The sequence below is a fragment of the Macrobrachium nipponense genome, chromosome 28 (genome assembly GCF_015104395.2).
Source record: "Macrobrachium nipponense isolate FS-2020 chromosome 28, ASM1510439v2, whole genome shotgun sequence".
Lineage (NCBI taxonomy): Eukaryota > Metazoa > Arthropoda > Malacostraca > Decapoda > Palaemonidae > Macrobrachium > Macrobrachium nipponense.
The window spans coordinates 62520008-62538209 of record NC_087217.1 but is presented as its reverse complement, the minus strand read 5'-3'; the positions used below and the strand labels follow the sequence as shown (position 1 = coordinate 62538209).

General features: G+C 34.3%; 1 protein-coding gene across 2 annotated transcripts in view; it reads left to right on the top strand.

The window, feature by feature from the left end:
- The first annotated feature begins 1158 nt into the window (after positions 1-1158).
- Positions 1159-18202, top strand: part of LOC135201810 (BTB/POZ domain-containing protein 6-B-like) — a 173955-nt gene continuing 156911 nt past the window's right edge. The window contains exon 1 of one of the 2 annotated variants that reach the window (XM_064231079.1): positions 1159-1342. The gene's annotated coding sequence lies outside the window, so the exon portion shown is untranslated. Of the gene's footprint in view, positions 1343-6269; positions 6416-18202 lie in introns of those variants that run through there. The other variant, XM_064231078.1, reaches the window with a different exon arrangement.

Genomic DNA, 18202 nt, shown 5'->3' with positions numbered 1-18202 from the left:
TGGACGAATCCTTATATCACCTTTATGTTTAGGGTTTACGTCGATACCGTAACGGACGTTTGATGATGTGTCTGTAGCCTACAGTGAAATGCATTCGGTGGTCGAGTCAACGTAGATGTGATCAGTAATGTCCGAGTGTCAATATGTCGATTCGAGCCGGTTTTGGAAATGGCCGTTTTCGTAAATTCTGAACCTCGTGTATTTGTAAATTACACATGCAGTCACGAGTTGTTGTTTCCCGAAGAAACGAGTACTTGGAGTTTGTACTTACGTTGTGCGTTCGTTTATTTCGTTTTTGTTATGTGCATAGAAGCTTTATTACGTTTGTGAAAGGGGGCCTATACTGTTTTTTTTTTTCATCTGTCCATCCGCTTGTGGTGTTTGCGCATGGTAACACTGCTTCCCGGGCTTTAAATAATATCCTATTTCAAATAGTAACGGTGTAATTCGCATACAGTAAATTATTAAAACACTTTTCAGTTGCAAATTTATACCCAGATATCCTTTTATTTACCTAAAATTTACGCATAGCGTAACTATTTAAAGCCCGGGATGCAGTGTTACCATGCGCGACCACCACAGGCGGATGGACAGATGGAAAAAAGCAAAGTCTAGTGCGTGTGTGTGGCCTCCGTAGTTTAAGTTGTTAGTTTATTTCGTCTTTGTTGTGTTCGGAAGCTGCATTATGGTTCAGTGAACGCAGGCCTAGTGTGCAGCCTATTTGGTTTAAATTGTCCGTGCTCGGGAGCTGTATCACGGTTGTGTGAAAGGGGGCCCTAGTGTACCTATAGCCATCTTGGATAAGCTGTTTGTTACCAGTATGAAGTCTATTTTGTTTTATATATATGCCCGGGAGCTGTATTACGGTTTAGTGACTACAGGCCTACTTGTGTAGCCTATTCGGTTTGTTTTATTTGTTTTTTTGTATGTTCGCGGAAGGTTTAGTGAATGTAGGCCTAGTATGTAGCCCATTTGGTTTAATTAAGCGTATTTCGTTTTTTAAACGTGCTTGGAAGCTGCATTACGTTTTAGTGAACGTTGGGGCCTGCTTTGTTTAAGTTGTTTGTTTTTTCGTTTTTCATGTTTCGAAAGTTGCATTACGGTTTAGTGAATGTAGGCTTAGTGCGTAGCCTATTTGGTGCAAGTTGTTTGTTTATTTCGTTTTTTATGTGCAACTGAGCTTTACTACGGCCACATAGGCTTAGTGAATGTAGGGCATTGTGTAGCCAATATGGTTCAAGGTACAAATCGATTAGCAAGTTTGTGAAGGAAACAAGTAACGCAAGTAAACAAGGGAACCCCGAAACACACTAACTCTTCTTTGTTGACCAGGAATGTTAAGGTAAGTAAAGCAATTTGTTTTCAATTAATGCAATGTATCCTATTACTTATTCACTAGTGCCCATAGATGCAACCCGACTTCTGCTAGAAATATTCATTTATTAGGCAGCATGTATTGAATGTTATAAATTTTGCGTTCGGGATAGGGAAGAAAAAGAACGAAATGGATAGTAAAAAAAAAAAAAAAAAAAGTGTGATATTGTTAATTCCGGCTGCATATGAATCACACCCTATAATTTTTTTTTTTTTTTTTTTCGTTAGTACCTAGTAACTACCAATGAAATCGGCGTTTTGACTAACCCATGAAAACGGCGTTTTAACTCTCTCTCTCTCTCTCTCTCTCTCTCTCTCTCTCTCTCTCTCTCTCTCTCTCTCTCTCTCATTTGATCCCTTAAGCTTTCATTTTGTAGGCACATTCTCACGCTCCTCGGGACAACTGTGTCATGATCCACTAGAACTGGATCAACTTGGAGCAACGTCTGTGTATTAGGCCATTCAAATTCTGCTGACAACGCCGTGCAGTTACACCGAATCCCTGGTGGTCGTTCGCCAGGTATCGTAGGGCGAAGTGTTTATAGCAACTCCCCGCTCGTCGTGAATCCTTTGATCCCCTTCCCCAGCAATATCAACGTCGTAGGATAAGACCTGGGATCAGATATAATAGAGAGCAACTCTGCCAAACCCACTTAGAGTAAGAATAGCCCGAAGGTGCCGGAAGTAGCTCTTCAGCATCATAATAGCCCACGCAGATTAGCCTTAGCTGTAGATTCACAGCGCTGTTCATTGTAATATATCCCAATATACTTCATATATAATTACTTCCATTGCATTTCAAAGACATTTGTAAGAGGGGAATTGTGTCGAAATTAAAAAAAAAAGAAAAAAAAAAGTCGTCCCTCAGTAAATACAACATTCGAACGGTCGTTGCGAGTGCTGTTTAATTATCAGAGAAGAGGAATTCGTCAAGTCACAACAAAAATTATTAAAGTAAATAAACAAGATAACTGAGTGCTTGGAAAGTGAATGTGTATATTGTACATACATTAAGGGCGAATTCTCTACATGCATTTTACCTTGTTTCAGAGGTCACCGAATGTTTATGAGAAAAACAACTCTAGTTTTAATTCAAAATCATTGCCGGTTAAGGAAGCTGTCTTTGGTGAATATATATATATATATATATATATATATATATATATATATATATATATATATATATATATTATTCGCTTGGATAAAAAATGGGATCTTTATTAGTCTAGGTCATACTATAATAGAAACAGTTGTTGTAATAAAAGTGATCTTCGGAGTAAATCCAGTCCTTTGCCTCATGTCACGGCACGTCCTTTGGAAAAATAAGTGTAAATAAGAATTTGGGTAGGGCAAGGCGTGTTATCGATGAGATTTGAGCCAAATTGCCTCGACATGTTCCAAGCTTATGGTGACTTTTAGTACATGTTATAAACAGAGTAAGTGTAGATAGTACAAGTGTTTGATGAACATCATTCATTATGATTACACACCACGATTATCACGGTTAATATTATCAACATCATTCCACTGTTGCATCTGCCTAGCAATCTTTAATGTCACCATTCATCATGGCGGTGTCTTCACCCCTTCAACATTATTATTACTATTATTATTATTATTATTATTATTATTATATTATTATTATTATTATTAAACGACGGTATATGTAACGTAAATATTAACAATGTCACAGTACCTTCCTCACGATATTTCACTTTCCCCTTTCAAGTTCCCTCCCAGCCCACGAACTATGTTTAGGGGAAAACAGTAACTGCAGGCAAAAGACCAGATGAATTTGTGTAGGTTTTCCCTCGCTTCCCTGATATTGGAAACAGTGATATATGCTATATATATATATATATATATATATATATATATATATATATATATATATGTATATATATATATATATATATATATATATATATGTGTGTGTGTGTGTGTGTGTATTATTTATACGTGTATGTAAAGCTAGGTGAGAAATAATGGATTAACACTGCCATGGCAACTTGAAATGACTAAAATATGTTGTGAATTGAAAGTGGAGGAACATGTTTATTTAAGAGAGAGAGAGAGAGAGAGAGAGAGAGAGAGAGAGAGAGAGAGAGAGAGAGAGAGAGATGGTATATCAAATGTCTGATGACGCCATAGTTCGGGGTAGGGGGAGATTTTTCAGTTTTGAAGAAAGTTTGATTGCTCTGTTAATTGGGACTAGGAGTGACACGGAAATAGTATAGGAGAATTTTGATAAATTTTATATTATATATATATATATATATTATATATATGTGTGTGTATATATATATATATATATATATATATATATATATGATGTATGTATGTATGTATATATATATATATATATATATATATATATAAAGTTTTTTTTGCCACAAAGGAAAAAATGAAAAAGCGAGATAGCCAAGTAAAATTTGTGTAAAAATTCATGATATTAAATTGTATATGCTCCCGTGTTTTTTTTCAAATTGTACTGTTTTCTGGAAGAATCACTTGTTTACTGCGGTTATCCTTCAAGGTGTGGCTAGCCTCTGGCGACTCCTCCTTTCTGTAGAGTGAAAATCGCCCTTATGGCTAATCTGGTAGTGTCAGTTTGTATATTAAGCCTTCTTTTGACTATGCTGTTCTTTGTAAAATCAGTTTGCCTCAGTAAAGGGTCCGAATAGGACCGAAAGTACTTGGCTATCTGGCTTTTTCATTTTTTCCTTCGTAGCAAAAAAAAACCTTTATTTATACATAGCATCACGTTTTATATACTTTGTGATCATAGTTATTCATATATATATATATATATATATATATTATATATATATATATATATCAATTCAAGCTACAAATGTCCTTTAATATCTAAATTCACTTTACCTCCCAAATGATATATTTTCATATATGTACCGAAGGGGAATTTTTTAATTGATAATAATTTCGTCCCCCCATGGGATCGAACCACCGTCCAAGTGGACGGGGACGAAATCAGGACGGTCAGTGACGCTATCCAATCAGCCAACAGAGACGCTATAAGTTCATATCGATTCTGACTTGTAAGGTCAGAATCGATATGAACTTATAGCGTCTCTGTTGGCTGATTGGATAGCGTCACTGACCGTCCTGATTTCGTCCCCGTCCACTTGGACGGTGGTTCGATCCCATGGGGGACGAAATTATTATCAATTAAAAAATTCCCCTTCGGTACATATATGAAAATATATCATTTGGGAGGTAAAGTGAATTTAGATATTAAAGGACATTTGTAGCTTGAATTGATATATAAATGGATCACGGTTCGATGTGATAATTATTCATATATATATATATATATATATATATATACATACGTATATGTGTATGTATTATATATACACTTCTGTTAGGGCTATAATAGACCCATCTTCACCATCTTAAGTTAGTGGTTTAGTGATTATTAATTTTTACGCTGAAATATATTCTTATACAAAAGAATAAACATATAAGCCACGAAGGAAAAATAAACAACGGAGTTCTGCAAAATCTTTCGACTCGATGTCCTTTACGAACTTTTTCTGCTGAGTAAAGGACATCGAGTCGAAAGATCTTGCAGAATCTCTGTTGTTTATGTTTCCTTCGTGGCTCATAACCTTTTTTTTATGGATTTATCACGTTCCAAACTTTCGTGATTCAGTTATATATACAAAAGAATGTATAAAATCGTGCACGGTGTAATAGTTTGTGCGATGGTATTGTTCGAATCCTTCCTCGGATGATAAAAGCTTCATCGGGTTCAGGCTTATGTTGATGAGCGAAACATGAAAGTACGAGAAAGCCCTTTGTTATTTCTAGCCATTTTAACTCAAAATAACAAATACAATCCAAAATGTACTATGTACTGTATGAATGGCTAAATAACTATGCAATAATTTTCTGAGTTATTAATTACTCTTTAATTGTCCTGGCCTTTTTGCACTTGATGGGATGCATTCCTGACGGTATTTGTTGCAGCTATCCAGACGATCAGAAGTAAATCGAATACAACATTATGTATATATATATATATACTATATTATATATATATATATATATATGTATATATATATATATATAATATATATATATATATATATATATATATGATATATATATAATATATATATATGTATATATATATGTATATATATATATATATATATATATATATATATATATATTATTATCATATATATATATATATAATATAATATATATTATATGTTGCTACTTTCAAAATGCATATATCCCTTTTTTGACTGTATAAAATGTTATATATAGAGTTTTGCAACATTTTTTCAGATTCCTTAGCTAGGATGTTTTAAAATGTGTGTTCAGATTTTGCATAACATAATGTAAAAAATATATAATGTAGAATGTAAAGAAAAAGAGAGAGATTATCTTTGTCCGTTGGGAACTAGAGTTGTTTCCCTATTATGTCAACGCCTTGTGATAAGAGACCCCGAAGTTTCTGCTTTGCTTTCCTAATCTGTCAACACGTTTGATTAGAGACCTCGTGGTCTTTGTTGTGTTTTGGGAATTCTGTCATCACATCTGATAGGGACTTTTACTCGAGTCTGTTTCAATCGGGTACATGTCTTTGTTGAGCTAGTACGGACATGACTGTATACTGGTTTCATACGCGTACATCTTTGCCAAAACCACGTGTAGATTTCACAGTTCTGTAAAGTTGCGTCATGTTCAAAGCTTCTAGAAGCATTGCATCATTTTTCTCATTGCCCAAAACGTTTTGTGCCATCTCCCCTGTCCAGCTTGTGTAAGGAAGAGTTTTTCATTGCATCTTAGAACCGCATTGTGTTCAGACGCTCTCTCTCTCTCTCTCTCTCTCTCCCTCGACATACTTGAAATTATATTAACGTAACGTAAATTGGTCACTCGTAACTTGTAGATTTCAGATCTGATATTTCTTAAGAGTTATTTAGTATCATTTAGTGCTTTTTGTGTGAATTGTGGTGAATTTTTGAACAAGCTGCAGCAGAAAGAAAGAAATTGGTATACCAAGGTAAAGTGTGTTATATTTTTATTAGTTGCAACTAATAACTAATAGTTACAATGGTTTGAGTGAAATGATTTACATTTTTACACATTGCAAATTTTTGTGTTTTGTGTTTGTTTCGTTTGAAGAGCATTTATTAATTTTTCGTATTGAAGTGTGTTTTTATTTTATATTCTGTGTGATTAGTGCTTTTTACAATTTTGGTATTTTCCACATTTTTCTGTGTTTTCATTTACATTCGCAATTTAGTTATTTTCATTACTTGATCGTTCCACATTTAATTGAATTTAACACTTAAGAATTAATTTGAATTTACTTAGAATTCTTTTCAAGTTTCATTGTTGTTTAGCACTTGTGAATTAATTTCCAAATTTTAGATATTACCTAGCACTTTTGAATTTCAATTGAGTTAATTTTCTTGAATTTTGTGATATATTTAATTTTGATTTAATTTTACTTAATTTGATTCAAGAATTAATTAAACTTTACTTTGTTTTCATGTAACAGTAATTTTCCCTGATATTGTGAATTTCACTTATAAATTTTGAGTTTAATAATAAATTTTTGTATTTTGAATTTTTATAAGTGTTTCTTTTCACCAGTATGATTATATTGATATTAGGTAGAAACATAGAGTGGTAATTGATCTGTTTTCCTTCAATGTACTTGAAGTGACTTAGAACCAGGGAAGTACTTAGACTTCTGAAATCTGGGAAATATTTAGACTTTTAAAGTTATTGATGGAGTGATGCTCTTAGATTAATTTAATTACTTACAAGATTACCTCATACCTGTTTTGATGAACTTAGTCTGATTTTCTGGAATACTGGTAAGTTGTTTAAGGGATCACTGTTGCCTTATTCAGTCGTTTAATACCTGTGATGAGGGTTCAGGTGTCTGGCTGTTGTGAGGTAACAATTAATGAATGGTAAGGTAGTAACCAAATATATATATATATATATATATATATATATATTATATATATATATATATATATATGTATATATATATATATATATATATAATATATATATATATAATATATGTATATATATAAATATATATATATATATATATATATATATATATATATATGTATATATATATGTGTGTGTGTGTGTGTGTGTGTGTGTGTGTGTGTGTGTGTGTATATAATTGTGTCTTGTTACCGGTTTAGTCTTGAACATACTGTATATATAGTACATATATATATATAAATATATATATATATATATATATATAATTTCTGTGTTCTGTTGTAGGCTTTCTGACCGTACAGATTGCTGCAACAATTACCGTCAGGAATGCATCCCATGAAGTGCAAAAAGGCCAAGTTAATTAAGGGTACTTAACTCAGAAAAGTATTGCATAGTTATCTGGTGTTCATACAGTGCGTACATTTTTTTGGGGGGGATAATATCAGTAACATCGAATTCATTAGCTGAAAATAACCGACTACTGTGTGGAAAGTTTAAATCTTATGAAATTGGGTTGTTGCTATTACAGTAATAAATAACGCCTACAAGCAATATAGGAAAGAGCGAAAATATAAAAGAACAATGCTTGAACGAACCCCATAATGCAACAGAAACTAGAAATGACGGCGAGAACCGTTCTCACCAGGGCTACTCTAATTAAAATTCGATGAGAGTGCAGGGTTGAACCTGCTCTCTCTCTCTCTCTCTCTCTTTTCTCCCGGCCTCCGTCACTCCCTCCCATAACCCCGTAACACCCACCCCCAATGCACCACAGGCCAGACCACCACCTAACGGCTCTCTCACCCTCTCTCTTTCACCACCTCCTCACCCTCACCGATAAGGAGACCATTCCCCAACCAATATCGTTTCCCTCCCCGGGTGCTCCAATTTTGCTCTCTCAAAAAAAGTTTCTCGTTTTAGAGCGAGCGGGCCTTTAGCGCTTCAGCGTAAACATTGTCATTCTCGTTTTCGTCGTTGTTTGTTTGCCTTCGGAAGGGAGATAGTGGGGATGGGATATCAAAAAATGACGTAGTTTCCAGCACGTCAAATAAAGCCATAACACTAGGCCATTTTGCGGTCCCATTGCAATGACGTGTTCATTTATCTGTAGGCGGTGTGAGTTGTATGTCCGTCCACAGGTTTTAAAGTTAGCTGATAGTGAAATGTTCATAGCAGTTTTCTGTCCTTTGTAGGCGTTTTATGTTTGTTCCAGATTACATTCAGGCAGCTTAAGTAGTCTAACTGTGACTAGTTGCATATCCTGTTGGGGCCAGGGTAGAGCAGTGTGCCTGACTGAAGTAGCTGACACATGAGGATCATTACAGCGTTAGTTCAGCCTTGGCAGCATTGTGCAATGTCTTTTGCCTCTTATCCATTTCCACTCGTCCTTTGGTACTTTGCTGTTCAACTGCTTCAGTTGTCAACGCCCAATAAGAGCAGATCCTTTTGGGAGCTGCTGAGTCTAGAAATGTGGCTCATTTTTTTTTTCAATTGAGTCGAATAATTAAAAAAATAAATAGTTTTATGTCTTTCATTACCCAATTAAGAATATCATGAATTTGTTTGTGTCCTGAGTCAGGTTGACTATTTAAACTTGATTTAACCGTCTCGTAGACGAATCCTTATGTGATGAAGCTTTCCTCGGCAACGTGATGCAAAGTTCCGCATTTCTACCGACGATTAAGGTGGAAGAGAGAGAGAGAGAGAGCTGGAAGCGGCCGAATGCTGACAAAGTTAATTTTCATTCTGTAAACAGTTTGGTCCAGTTGAGCTAACGGAAATGTGGAACTTCTTTGTTACCGCAGGTCTTCTTTTGTTTGGTTTAACATAACTTAGTATGCGTTTGATTTCACACTGTTATTAATTGACTGATTGCTTTACCTGGCGGCGCAGCGAATGTAATGAGAACTTTGCTACCACAGGTCTTCTTTTGTTTGGTCCGGCATAACTTGGTGTGCGTTTCATTTCTTACTATTATTAATTGACTGGTTGCTTTACCAGGTGACGCAGCGGATGTAATGACTAGATATTTACCCTATGTGTTGTTAATTTGTAGTCACAGTTTTCTTAGTCCATGGTAACCATAGTTTTTAACGCCAGCTTGTGGAAGTCTGTCAGTCAGTTTCAAATCCGTTGGATATCAACGATAGGTTCCGGTTTTATTTCTAGTTTCTAACCAATAATGTTTTCCTTGTTTTTCTGTTGCGACTAGCAATATTTATATTTTAGATGTGTCAGTTTTGCCCCTAACCATTAACCCTGCCTTTTTTTTCCAGTTACGTTTGTGTCTGTACTGTAAACAGACAAACATAGTATAGTCTTAGACGTGACATTATATATTGTATATTATATATATATATATATATATATATATATATATATATATATATTTGTCTCCCTTTCACACGAATTCTATTTATGTATGCAGGAATAGGTGTCTAGTAAAGCAATACCTATTCGTTCGTTGCAGCACCTCTCCTGCTTCTATGAGCTGCACGTGACATGATTAAGTTACCGGGAAAGTAACATTGTTAGGTTGTTGCTGAGTTCAAAACCTAAGTTTGTCTGATGCTAGTTAATGTTTATACTTATATATATATATATACATACTTATGAATGTCTTAGTACAGTATTACATACATACCTATACATATTAGATCGATAGATAGATAGACAGCTATGTCGAGAGACAGAGAGGACATAATTATTAACACTATTTCTATTTTTCCATCTATAGCCACGTTAATTGTGAATATTTTTTAATAAGTTGAGAAGGAATGCTTGTCATTTCGAAATAGCTTTCTTTTTTAGAAAGGCAAATATGATTAAAGCCGTATGAAACGTGGAAACGACACGTCACAGACGACGGGATGATTCACCAACGTTCAAAAATAAGCTAATGAAACTGCCCAGTCGTATTAAACACAAATGTCCGTGTGAATACCAAACACATTCATTAGTAAAGGCTATGGTGTGTACTATGTTTATGTAACAGACCCATTCATTAACATGTATTTGCGTACGCGTCCAGCACAAACACATCAAATTTGCGGCGTTTGTGCATGTCCGACGCATACATTCATTAGCTTTTGGTGGTGTATAACATACAAACATATTCATTGCTATTTGGTGCTGGTCCGATAAAACATTCATTAGCTTTTTTTTTTGGTGGTGTATTTACATACCAAAAACTATTTCATTGCTATTTGGTGCTGGTCCGATAAAATATTCATTATATTTGGTGGTGTATAACATACAAACATATTCATTGCTATTTGGTGCTGGTCCGATAAAACATTCATTAGCTTTTGGTGTTGTATAACATACAAACATATTCATTGCTATTTGGTGCTGGTCCGATAAAACATTCATTATATTTGGTGGTGTATAACATACAAACATATTCTTTGCTATTTGGTGCTGGTCCGATATAGGAAAAAACGTTGGTGAACATGTGTTTGTGCGTGTGTCCGACACGTGAGAATCTGTGCGAGACAAACTGTAAAACTTTGCTTACTCAGCAGTCTTGCACACGTTACCAGTATACCAGCATGTAAGGCCTCGCCTTGCACGTTTTTTTTTTATTTACCTCTTGTCTTTATTCATTTTGTTTGTTTGTTTGCTTATTCAGAGCCTTCGGGGTTTCTTCCGATCTTCTTGTTTTATTTTTAATCACTTTCGGTACTTATTTTATTTTCAATCACTTTCAGTACTTGTAGGCCTCTATATATTTTTTAAACTTTTTATATATTTTGTTTAACTTTTTTTTATATATTTTTATATATTTTTTTAAAACTTTTTCATGTATTTTTCCTTGAATTTATTATATGATTTTATTTTTCTTGCCTTATATTCTGATTATACGTTATGGAGCTCCCAGTTTCTCATTATGTTGTACCTCAGGTTCACCTTCTTCCTTGTCTTGTTTTTATTTTACACGATCTGCTTTGTATCGACACACTAGTTCAGCTCATCCTCAGGGTTGTTTTGTGTATGTGTGTGTGTGTGTGGCGTCAGGAAAAGGAAAACTCCATTCCATCATGACATTCTCATTCTATGATTAAAGAGAAGGGTTGGCGGCACAATCTGTTAAAATGTATAAAGCTTCTAACAGATCTAATAAGTGCATTAAGCTCAGCATAACTCACAGCGAGATGATTTTTCTTACTCATATATCTGTTGTTATTCCTAATAACTTCGATTTGAGTGTGCTTCTCTATCGTTTGATTCATTTAGTTCCCGTCCTCTTTATTCACTAATAATTACTTTTCATTTCACTCCTCCCTCGAGACCAAATCTTTCCTGCTGGTAAGGTTCCGTTGCATCATTGCCCGAAGAGCTCATTTCGATTTTGCTTTCAGCCAATTTTTGTTCCTCATCGTTGGCTCTTGCCTGGAGTGTGTGTGTCTGCGAAGAGCGAGTTTGTTGGTGAGAAAGACAGAGAGTTTGTATTTCGTTTTGAGAGAGAGAGAGAATGAGTAAGCTCTAGGGTTTAACGGGATAGCATGAGTCATTTCGTACCATAGTTTCTTTATTGATTTTGTGTTCTTTGTGGTGTATTGCAGTTTGTTTTTACTACGCCATATAGAACTGTAGCATTGCTACATGTTCTGCAAATGTCAAAATCTTGTTTTTTTTTTTTTTTTTTTTTTTTTTTTTTTTTTTTTAATATTGATATGATTAAACAGCGAGGTTGCCTCGTTTATACCTATGACGCGTTCACATTAGGCATTCTTTTCTTTTATTTGTGAATATACTTTACTTTCATAAATACTGCAAACAACCTTTTCGTCGTAGAATTGTTAGCTTAGTGATTTTAAGACATCATGAAATTTTTTTTTTTATTACATATACGTCGCAGAGATCGACAAATGTTTTTCGATGACGGAAACTTATAAGCCGATTTTAACATTAGGTTTTTTTTTTTTTTTTTTTCTCCATCGAATCGTATGAAATCAATACGGTGCTCCAAGTAGGTTTAATTTTCAAATCTGGTCTACTCCAAACCTGTTATGCTGTTATTTTTCTCTGCTACTTCTACCTTCATTGAAAAGACAAAGACAATTTATTTAGTAGTCATGTCTTTTCATCTATGTTAGATACTGCCTGGATGTGTAAGGGAGTCCAACGCTGAATGCATGATGTCGTCTAGCGGCTCCATTACTTGTTAATGTTATGCTGGAACACGAAACGATGTCACTTCCTGTGGCCACTTATTTTAAGAAGGATAATGTTGTTAACAGGATTCACCCACGTGGGAGCGCGCACGTGTATATACTCATGTATGTATATATATATTATATATATTATATATATATATATATATATAAATATAATATATAATATATATGAATATATATATATATATAATATATATATGTATATCCATATATATATATATAATGTGTGCGCGTGTGCTTATAACGAGCGCTCTCACGTTGGTGTTCCTGGTGTGTGTGCATATATATATATATATATATATATATATATATATATATATATATATATATATATATATGGCACACACACCAGGAACAATATATATATAATATATAATATATATATATATATATATATATATATATATATATATATATATGCCATATGCACAGGAACATATATGTCATGGAATATATATATATATATATATATAATATATAAATATATAATATATAATTATAACAATACGTGTATGATATTATGTAATATATACATATATATGTGTGTGTGTGTATGTATACACATACATTAGCTAAAATTAGAACGTAAAACATGCGTGTAAATGCTGTTAGGTTGTTTTTAAAACCATGCAATAGAAGAATTCCCCACAAAAACCTATACATTTTGAAAGCCAGGAGATGCAAATTAAGTTAGCTCTGTCAACGGTGGGAATTATGACCAGCTTGGATGTCACGTTGCGTCGGCGGTGGCACTGAAATGACGGGAAACGTTTGCAACGTTTGTGTGAATGAAATACTGTCGCCTGCTAAATACGACGGCATTATGGATTCGGAAAAAAACTTCCAATACGATTATGTTTCTGCGACGATACTGGTGATTGGTTCTGAATTAGAATTAGAATTAAATATTTTATTAAATTTATTCAGTAAATACAGAACATCAATAGAATCTTCATCAAATGCAATTTCTTTGATCGACTGTACGAGTCTAATTGTGATGTATTACAATAAAAAAAATACTTCGTGCGTTACAGTAATTGATAGCAACATGAAAGTCAAGATTTATGAAACTTTATAGTACTTAAATGCTACATATGCCGGCTGCGACAAATTTGCGACACTTCACAATTTTTAGTTTATTTCATTGTATTTATTTAAGTTTTAATTTTATTTAATTTATTTTTTATCTTATTTTAGTTTATTTTAGTTGATTTATATTTATTTATTTTTTGCACCAGCACACAATATGTGACGCACGAATATGGCTTCACCGCCTTTTGTATCTCCCCCTAATCTTACTTCCCTCCTGCCTTCCTCAATAGTGTTGGGGGCGGGGTTAATGTAAAAGAAAAGGAAACCATAATTTATGAAAACTTGCTTATCATATGAGGTGTCTGGGTGATTGACAAGGAGTCACAATTATACTCGAGTAGCCAAGAGGGTGGATCAAATGTGCGGGATATTGCTTTTGTTTGTTTGTTTGTTTGATGGTCTTTTTACGTTGCATGGAACCGGTGGTTATTCAGCAACGGGACCAACGGCTTTACGTGACCTCCGAGCCACGCCGAGAGTGAACTTCTATCACCAGAAATACACATCTCTCACCCCTCAATGGAATGACTGAGAATCGAACTCGCGGCCACCGAGGTGGCACGCCAACACCATACCGACCACGCCACTGAGGCGCTGTGCGAGATTATGCAGATTATCATCCATTAATCATTGAGGTTTGGCTCCGAGTGCCATATGTAGTGGGAAGTCCGTGAGGTTTCTCGGATTCAAGAACAGTTCACATTTAGGCTACATCACTTCGTAGGAACCCTTTTTAAAATACTTAGGAGAAGCTGAGTGACATTGTATATATATACCTTAGTTAACGTGTCTCCTGTCTTGTTGTCTCCTATCATTCAGTCTTCCTTTCTCTTAACTTAAGGTCGGTCGGCGGCCTCAGCTTTTAAATTATAATTTTTTTTCTAATTGTATATTTTAGTAAATTTTAGCCTTTTTACGATTTTTTTTTATTTTTAGTAAATTTAAGATTGTTTTATAATTTTAGTATTTAAAATTAATTGACAGATTCCCAGAAGATGTAGAAAATGTTATTACGAAACGTTGGAATAAAGCAATGTGTAGATTGGCCTGTTTCCTTCAGTCAACGCCTGATTTGATGCATTCCTTGGTCGTCACCTGCCTGCCCCTTGGTTGTGTGTGTATATAAATATAATATATAATTTATATATATATATATATATATATATATATATTAATATATATATATATATATATATATATATAACAGCTTCACCAGTAAACCAAATTCCGTTATTTCTGTACATTGTTATTGTTGCTGAAGATTAAGCCCGCCTTGTGCTGGCACGGGCTCTTGCTCCTAGAGCAGCCCGTTAACTTCTGTACATTATTGGGAATAACATGATATTGTTTGCGTTAAGTTTCCAGTTAACATTGATGCGTGCTCATACTCTTTCCGGTAAACGTGATATTGTTTGTTCATAATCTCTCCCATGAACGCAATAATGCTTGTTAATAGTCGTTCCCATAAGCATAATGCGTTGTGTTTATACAGTCGATCTAACTAAGGCAAGCTAATCATACGGATGAGTCGGACAATGCAGTTTGGATATATTGTTCGTGTAGCTGCACAGTGTAGCCTGTTTATAGAGTAAACCTGACTGCATGTGTGTATGGAGTTGATTGGTTACATGTGTGGTGATATTTCGACATTCGACCCAATTGTACATTGCAGGATGAGTTTACAGTTAATCCAATATCATAATGTAGTTAGTATACAAACGATTCAGTCACCGAGTGTAATTTCAACAGTTCATCTGATTAAGACAATCTACACCCTTTTTTCATCCATCGTAATTATATATATATATATATATATATATATATATATATATATATATATATATATATATATATTATAGTATGGTCCTACTTCAAGTCTTTTGTTTCAAAGTGACGCAATCGCCTTTAGAATGAAGTAAGTTGGAGTAACACTCGGTGAGTAATTGAATAACAAGTGGAATCCCTTAGGCAGCAAACCACTGGTAGTTACGAAAATTAGGAAATATGCGAAATGGCCTATTCTTGAACGGGACTGAGACGGCTTCAGGCTTCTGTGGCGAGAACCTCTTCCTTATCAGTAACACAAGCCAAAGCTAGTGATTTCTTCGAGCAACCTTACAAGAAGAAGAAAAGGAAGGCATTATTTTCATAACAGCGTGACGTCATTGCAACAGAGACCACCCTTCCGGGCTTTTCTTGCCTCGAGTCTGTTATGAAAATCTTACGTTGACTTCACCTCTCTCTCTCTCTCTCTCTCTCTCTCTCTCTCTCTCTCTCTCTCTCTCTCTCTCTCCTCTTTAGCTCGTAAATATGTCTAGGAAATAGGAAATGTTTTTTTTAGTGCAAGGACCTTAAAGGTAGGCATAGTTCATTACAAATAATAGTTTTTATTATCTCTCTCTCTCTCTCTCTCTCTCTCTCTCTCTCTCTCTCTCTCTCTCTCTCTCTCTCATCCTTAGATAGTCTACATACACTGTCCCAATATCTCATTCTGACACTTTAATCTATTCAGCCTCCGCCTTAAAGCCATAACTCTCTCTCTCTCTCTCTCTCTCTCTCTCTCTCTCTCTCTCTCTCTCTCTCTCCTTGGTAGGAGGTTACCTTCTAATTTTATAGATATTTAATCAAAGTTATTAATCTCCACTCTTTGAAAATATCTTTTTGTGTACGTTATTCATTCTGTTATTTGGAAATTTAGACGCTCTCATTTTCGGAAATGTCTGAACGTTTCACAGTTTTTTTTCTGGAAATCCATTTTATTATACAATATATTTTTACCATCATTGGATTATAAGGAACCCATTGTGTGTGTATATGTATATATGTATATATATATATATATATATATGTATATATATATATATATATATATATATATATGTATATATACTATATACACATACATACATACATAAATTCATGTGTGTATATACATGCATGTATTTCCATATGTTTCTCATAATCCAGAGGTTCTGGGTACGATTTCCGGGCGATTCGTAACGCTTTTGGCAGGTTCCGTTAAATCTCACTGTGCCTTTGGTTGACCTAAGGCGGTATTTATTGTTAATGCTCTAGTTAGGTAGTACTAGACAGTAGTAGTAGGCTAAAGTCAGGATTGAGAAGGCATTGAGAAATTCATTCCAAGTTTAGACCTCGATGCTAATACCTTGGTCGTTATATATATATATATATATATATATATATATATCTAATTATATATATATATATATATATATATATATATATATATATATATATATATTTATATATTATATTTATATATATTTGTGTGTGTGCTTGAGAGAGAGAGGGGCTTCTAACTTTTTCTTGTTCCAAATTTGAAGCATCAAATTTCTGTTAAGTCGTTTCCACATGTATTAGTATAAATGGATTGGGATATCTGATTGAAGCATAAGAGTAATGAATAGGCAACATGCCTGTAATTCTTAGTTATGAAACAATTTTATACTTAAAAAAAACTTGAAATATTTATTCAAGTAATATGGTTATTTCTCATTTCATCACATTTTCGATTCTGTTGAGCGATAAACTTTATTTTCTTCAGTGAGATCAGTGACATTTTCCTTTTTTTACGAGCGGTTTTTGGACTTTATATTCGTAATAAGTAACATTCTTGAATTTATTTGTAGCTACCATAAGCAGTTTCCCTCTGCAGTCGAGGTGGACAACAAGCTACTTTATTTTTCGCTGCATGGAGGGTTCGGCTTCCCAATCGTAAAGTCACATTCTTAATTCCATTTATACTCTACCCTTTGCACATCATAACGAGTTACAATCCTGATTTTATTTCCGCTAATACTGTTCCCCCTTGAATACCACCAGTGAATCACATTCTTGATTTTATTCACACTATGAACACGGATTCGCTTTGTAATCCTAATGAGAAAATTATTATTTGCATAACAGTTCGGTAGTGGAACTCACTTTCGGTGGCCAAGTAAGCAAGCAGGGAAATCGAGATTATCGTACGTCTACGCTGGCAACTTTTGGCGTTCATAGCCACCCGAGTTCTGCTTCATAAGTGATAGGTTGGATCTGGGTAATGTATTATTAATGCGAGGACCAGATGGAATTTCGTGGCGTCGGTTTATAAATGAATTATCAAAATATCAGTCGAATGAAGATCTGGAAAGCGGAAAAGAAGATATACGGGTGAAATTGGATGTGTTTGTGCCGTGCAATGACGGGATTGAAGCATTGAATGAAGAGGCTGTAAATTGTATATGAAATTCTCTCTCTCTCTCTCTCTATCCCTCTCTCTCTCTCTCTCTCTCTCTCTCTCTCTCTCTCTCTAAAGAAAGATTGTTGTCGCTAAGCTGTTTTTGGTAAGGAAGCTTTCAGATTCTTTACTCACTTTCTATTACCATTGTGCTCATGTATACATACATATATATATATATATATATATATATATATATATATATATATATAATGGAGTTATGGAAAGGCATTCTGTTTTCTATCTATCTACTAAGAAGCCGACTTTTCGTATGGCGTGATGCATTTTCCGGGCTGAAATAACG